The sequence below is a fragment of the Triticum dicoccoides genome, chromosome 6B, assembly GCF_002162155.2.
Source record: "Triticum dicoccoides isolate Atlit2015 ecotype Zavitan chromosome 6B, WEW_v2.0, whole genome shotgun sequence".
Classification (NCBI taxonomy): Eukaryota; Viridiplantae; Streptophyta; class Magnoliopsida; order Poales; family Poaceae; genus Triticum; species Triticum dicoccoides.
In genome coordinates this window covers 212,945,647-212,952,757 of record NC_041391.1, presented here as the reverse complement: position 1 = coordinate 212,952,757, position 7,111 = coordinate 212,945,647, and positions in this window count along the sequence as shown.

Genomic DNA, 7,111 nt, shown 5'->3' with positions numbered 1-7,111 from the left:
ACCTTCTTCCTCACTCGTATAGAAAACGCCTCCTCCTCTTCTTCCACTCCTACAGAAATCCCAAGCCCTCCTTCTTCCCCACTCGCACTGCCACTAGGCTCGTCTCTGGCTACTCTTCTCAAACTCGTGAGCTCGGTGCGACGCCCACAAGGAAAATGGAGTCGGCTGACCCCAGCACCAAGAAGATGAGGCACCCGCCAGCGGCGACGCCAGTTGTAGATCCTGCACCCGGCAGCGCGGGGAGAAGCGGCGAGCCCCCCTCCCCACCCGGATCTGAGGAACCGATAGAATCTCCGGTGGACCACATCAGCGATCTCCCGGGCGTCATCCTTGAGGAGATCATCTCGCTTCTCCCCACCAAGGATTGCTGCAGCACACAAGTCCTCTCAACTCGGTGGTGCCCTCTATGGCGCACTGCGCCCCTCAATCTCAACTGTCGTCAGATATCTGTCCTTCTTGAATTTGATCTCCTTAGAGCCATCGTCTCTTCGCACCAGCAGGGCCCCGTTCAATGCCTCTGCATCCCGACAAGCTACCTGCTGTCCATACCGGGCAAGGTGGACGCTTGGCTGACATCCTTTGAATTCGGAAAACTCCAGCAGTTTGAGTTCTACCATTACCACGAAAGATTCATACCACGAACATACCAAGAATTCATGCCCACACTATCGTTGTCCATCTCGCAGTTTTCCTCCTCTCTCCACACCGCCACCTTCGCCCGGTGCCATCTACCAGACGATCTGGTACAAATGCTTCGACTCCCACTGCTAAAAAAACTTTCGCTTGTGGTGGTTTATCCGTCGGAGGCCTCACTGCACAGCATCATCCACTCCAGTTGCCCTGCCCTGGAGCGCTTGCTGATTGTTTTGGGAATAGAAATCGGTATCAGTTGTCTCCAAATAAAGTCGCCTCACCTTGAAAGCATTGGAATTTGTTTTAAAGGACAGAAGCTCATCATCGAAGATGCCCCTTCACTTGAAAGGTTGCTCCTTCATAATTGTTATACACCTTCAGAAATAACTGTCGTCTCTGCGCCCAAACTGGAGACCTTGGGTGTAATTCGAGACCCGTTTAATAATCACAAGGAGTTGGTGTTTGGCTCCTCACTTTTTTAGGTACCGTATATTATCATCTACACATTTGTAATCATATGCTGCATTTTTCATTTGTGCGCATAAGTTTTATATCATATTGGAGTACACTTTGGGTACTAATATTATGTTATATGCTCAATGAAGAGTTCGTCCATTGATAGCCTATCAATGCTGCTGGATTCTGTCAAGATCATATATATATCAGAATGTATAGTTTTGATCTGGACATAATTATTGGCTTGTTGCGATGCTTTCGATCTGTGGAGAATTTATACATAGAGGTGATGATTTCATGCACATTGAAAGCCCGTATATATTGTACTAGAATTAACTGTTCAGTTGTCGTTCTTTCGACATACTCTTTTTTCATACCTTAACTGTTTTCAATCTTCATGTCTACTTAGGCAGAACCACATAGAGAAAAACATATAACCAATCACTGGCATAATAAGCACAAGGATTTTCTCAGTTCTCATGACATTCGTTTGAGGACAATAACGATGGGACGATATGCATCCAACCAGGCAAACAGAAGCTTTGTCACATTCTTCATGTTGAATGCAAGGTTACTATTGTCCATGAGGCTTAATTTTTACAGCAAGAGATTTCTCACGGGCGAACATGTTGAACAGCAAAAAAAGAAGTTTCAGGTGGACAAATGGGCTTCTAAACGTGCTCGGCTGCTATTTACAATAAGTTGTAGACATCCTGAAATGAATTTTTTGCACAGGATGTTGATTTTATGGATCAGACCAATCCATTTGTTTGTGACTGCAAAAAAGAGTGGTTGGGTTAGAAGTTACTGTCATGTTCAATCTGGGTTTTGTCTAAAATTTTGATGAACAGTTAATCCTTGGGCTTTTTGTACCATTTGTATGCTTGACTTGCATGTTGTTGCCCTCGTACTCCCCTCCACCGGCCACTACACTGCCGCATCTTCCATGGTTGTTGTTCGTTCCCATCCGAGGCCTTGCCGTCGTTCTCCGCCTTGGTTAGCTCGCTGTGCCCGCCGCCGTCTGGCGTTGTCAACATGGTCAACAACCAAGAGGAATCAGGAGATGACTGTACGTGGAGAGGCTGATAGTAGGGACCCACCAGGGTCATTGCATTTCGCAAGAAGGTGCCTCGTTATTATAAGCCAAAAAAATACTTCCTCCTAATTGTTTGACAACTAGGTTCCACGCCATTGTCAATGTGGTCAATAAACGAGAAAATTACACAACGAGCGGATAACACCAGGGACCCAGCAACTCGCCCAATTGTTTTTTAGTTTCAGAGATGGAGCTCAACGGCGCGCTGTGCGGGGGCTGTGGCCCGTCTAGCCCACGCTTACGCTTTTATTAAGCACATGACGAGCCCAGCTGATATATTTTTTCTTTCTGAAATTGGCTAGCCCAGTTCTTTTTTTTTGGAGAATACCAAAACCGAGGGCTACTTGCTTTTCTCAGCCCTGCTGGGCTGCAAATCTTTCAAGATGAGGAGGGATGTAAGTAGTAAGAAATGGGCTTCCCCAGAAAATGGGCTATAAGTTGTAAGAAATAGGTTGTAAATTTTAAAACCAAAGCCAACCGGCAATTGCATTAAAATATCAATTTTTCAGGATTTCTCTACTCTCTACTCTTATAGAAACCAAAGCCAACTGGCAATTACATTAAAATATCATCTTTTCTCCCACAAGATAAACTACTCATACAAATGCATCTTCATGTTCCGTGCAACGAACGGGCATCTTGCTAGTTAAGATTCCAAATTTCATTCATTTTTTTGCGGAGAATTGTTTTTTGAATTTTATTTTGATATAATCTTTTGAAAATTATTTTTAACGTGACTCGAAATTTCGTGATTAAAAGAGTTCGGACCCCACCGAAATATGCAAAATTTCGTTGAATTTTTTAGCAGTGCTCAGAATATATGGACTGTAATGCTAATAAAAAGAATATGGGCTTCAAATATCCTTAAGAATTGGCAAATGGGCTGTAAATTATTGAAAAATAATGGCTAATGGGTTGTATGCTGTTTTCCACAGATTTGGAGGCTGACTTCTGGGACTACTAGGTTGACGATGACGCTGTCCTAAATTTTTTTTACGCATATGCAAGGCTTTGTCAACTTAGTCAACACACAGTAGTGACTGTTGGATGTCCATCCAACGGCTGTCGTGCTTCATCAATCTCTGATCTTCCTACTCCAGCCGCCCAAACCAGCGCCGGCGGGACTGCCTGCTCCCTCCTCCCGTGGCTGGCTGTGCTGCCGCCAGGCCATCCCTCTAACCACCCACACATCCTGTTATTTTCCGGCGACGTCAGCCTCACCCCACAGCCGACCAGTGAGCGCTCGTTCTCTCCTCAGCATGGGAATCTGCTGCGGTGGCTTCGCCGGCTCCGGGTGGTTCTCTTCCTAGGCCTCGCCCTCGTCCATCGCGTTTGTGCTCTCGGTGCGCCGAGGTCAACATGGTCAACAAACAACAGCCATCGGAAGAGGCTGACAGTAGGGGCCCACACAGGAAAATGCCTCCTTATTACGCGCAAAATTATGATTCCTCCACCTAATAGCAGGGACCCACCGGAAGGGCCTTTGTATTTCGCAAAAAAAATGTTCCCCCCGCTGTCAGCTCGGACCGACCGGAAATGCCTCCTTATTACGCACAAAAAAATGAATACTCCCCCTGCTAGCTGGGACTCGCCTAGGTGGGAGGCTGACTTGTGGGCCTACTAAGTTTACAAGGACGGAGGGCTTTGTCAAGTTAGTCAATATGAACGATTCTAGCTCTAGTGACCGTATGATGTCCATCCAACGGTCGTAGTGCTTCTTCAACCTTTGGTCTTCGTGCTCCAGCCGCCCAAAGCAGCGCCTGTCGTGCCGCATGCTCCTGCCTCCCGTGGCCGGGTGTGATGCCGCGGAGGCCTCACCGCCCCCTACTACTCCCACCGCTGGCCAGGCCATCCCTCTACTCACCCACAACCCCTGTTATTCTGTGACGACGGCAGCCTCACACCACAGCCGAACCAGTGAACCCTCGTACTCCTCTTCGCGTGGGCATCCACTGATGTGTCTTCCCCGGCTCCGCGTCATCCCCTTCCTAGGCCTCGCCGTCGTCCACCTCCGTGGTGCTCTCGGCGCGGCGTGGTTAATGTGGTCAACGACCAACTTCCATCGGAAGAGTACTGTGCGTGGAGAGGCTGACAGCTGGGTCCATGGCGGCCGCAAGGAAGTGCCTCATTATTACACGCAAAATAATTATTCCTCCACCTGACAGCAGGGACCCATCGGACGGGCCACCGTATTTCACGAGAAAAATGTTTCCCCCCTGACTGCTGGGACCCACCAGCTACACCTTCGCACGCAAGGAGTGACTCCGGGCAAAACAAAACGATTCGCCCCCCTGACTGCTGGGACCCAGTAGCTACATCTTCACACACAAGGAAGTGCTTAACAGTCGAGACCCACCTGGTCGAAGGGTACGTAGAGTTGTCATTCTGGTCGCCAATGTGTACGTACATATATACTTGTCGATGTAGAGGCACGCACGTGTCGTAGTAGAGGCGCGCACGTAGCATGTACACGTACGTACAACGGCCAATGTGCAAGAAAGAAAATATGGCCACCTATGTGTACATACGGGCGGGGTCTCGAACGCCTACTCGCGCATACGTATGGCCAGGGCTCGTGTACATGGCTGGGTCGGAACGGAGAAACAGCATCATCGTCGTGTTCATGGGGAGGCAACGGAATGTGTCATGTTCATGGGGAGGCAAAGGAATGCGTCGTGTTCATCGGGAGGCAATGGAACGCGTGGGAGCCAACCAGCTGGGTCGGAACGGAATGTGTGGTCATGTTCATTGGGAGGGCTTGGACAGAACAGGCGATGGAAACGAGGCCTGGCGTACCGCAGAACGGAGGAAACGGGCTTGTGTTCAACCGGCCACGTTCGAAATGGGGGTCCTGTTGATTGAGAGGGGTCTGGCGTACCGCAAAATGGAGGAAACGGACCTCCTACGGTCGAAACGGGGGTCATGTTGATCGGGAGGGGTGTGGCGTACGGCAAAATGGGCGAAAGGGACTTGTGTTGGAGCGCTACGGTCGAAACGGGTGTCCTGTTGATCGGGAGGGGTGTGGCGTACCACAAAATGGATGAAACGAACTTGTGTTGGAGCGCTACGGACGAAACGGGGGTCCTATTCATCGGGAGGGGTGTGGCGTACTGCAAAACGGGACTCCATGGGATACTGTTCATCTCCACCGTCGACCTCCTCCAGCCTCCACGGTCTCCTGTTCATCCAGCCTCCACCGCGCGCTACTCCACCGGCTACTGTTCAACCACCCCTCCACGGGCACCCCTCCACCGTCTACTGTTCATCCAGCCCTCCACACCACGGGGTCCTGTTCATCCAGAGGCAACGCCACGGGGTCCTGCATCCACCCCAACTGCTCACTATTCATCCAACCCCCACCGGCAATGCTCACTGTTCATCCAGAGAGGTAGCATTGATCGGCTTCAGTTAACAGCAGTAGCGAAGGAATCGCTCGATCCGGTTCAGTTAACAGCCATCGATCGATCGCTCGGGTTCAGTAACGCGTAGCCTGCAGTGCAATCGCTCGGGTTTAGTTAGAGCCCAACGCCTCGCTCGGGTTCAGTTAGAGCCAACGCTTCGCACACACGCGCGTACGTGTACAAGAGAAACGCGCAACGCTCGGCCCCCGCCCACCCACCGTAACCGGGAACTCCCCAAAATTTTCCTCGCCCTCGCTTCTACCACGGTTTTTTCCGTCATGGACGGCCCAAAGAATGTCATACAGCTGCGTCTCCGATCCGCCCAGGACGAAAAGCCCATTTTCTGTCATGATTTTTTGTCATAGAAGTAGGAGCCCACCACATCTATGATGATACCGGTTTTGTCACAATTATCGTCATAGAAGTGTCATATGTATGATAGGAAAAAAATTCGTTCGGCCCAAAATGTCACGGATGTGTCTTTTTTTGTAGTGCCTTATCACGGGATTCTCATCAATACGGGCATGGGTAATCCAACCATCTCATCTGCATGGCGCTTGGGGAATAGGTGAATTTTAAGGCAAGCAAGGAGGTGCATGACTTTGCTGCCTTTATAAAGGGATAAGGATTCATCCTTGTTCACCCACACCTTCTCCTTCTTAGCCCATCCATTCTCGAGCTCCAACACCCAAGCTCTCGCCTTCTCTGCCCAAAAAAGCACTCCAATCATGTCCGGATCCGAAGCAGGAGGCAAGTGGATGGCCTCCTCCGTCAAGAAGAAGGACATCAAGGAGCTCCGGGAGGCCGGGTACCTGGCCAAGGACATCGCTCATCGACTTACGACCAAGGGACAGATCATCCCCACCCAGGAGCCCCAGGAAAGGGTGGTGTTTCTCACACACTTCGTCCGCGAGCTGGGATTCCCCCTCCACCCGTTCGTCCGCGGACTGATGTACTACTACGGGCTGGACTTCCATGACTTGGCCCCCAACTCTATCCTCAACATCTCGGCATTTATTGTCGTGTGCGAGGCCTTCCTCCGCATCCCTCCTCACTTCGGCCTATGGCTGAAGACCTTCAATGTGAAGCCGAAGGTGCTGAGCGGACAACAAGTAGAGTGCAGAGGCGCCATGGTGGGCAAGATGCCCACACTACTGGAATCAGCTAATTTGCCATCTGCCAGCTCTTTGCCGTCTGCTAGCTGACGGCAAAGAAGCTCTTTGCCATCAGCTACCAAAAAGCGGACGGCAAAGATCAGGCGGACGGCAAAGAAGCTCTTTGCCGTCCGCCTGATCTTTGCCATCCGCCAGCAGACGGCAAAGAATCTTTGTCGTCAGCTGGCGGACGGCAAAGAATCTTTGTTGTCAACTGGCGGACGGCAAAGAGAGAGGTGGCCCCCACCCCCCGCCCGTTTGGGAAAAACTTAACGGCCCACCTCTTTTCCGTCTGCCAGCAGACGGCAAAGAGGCAAAAGGGCGGACGGCAAAGAGGGGCAGATGGCAAAGAATCTTTGCCGTCAGCTGGC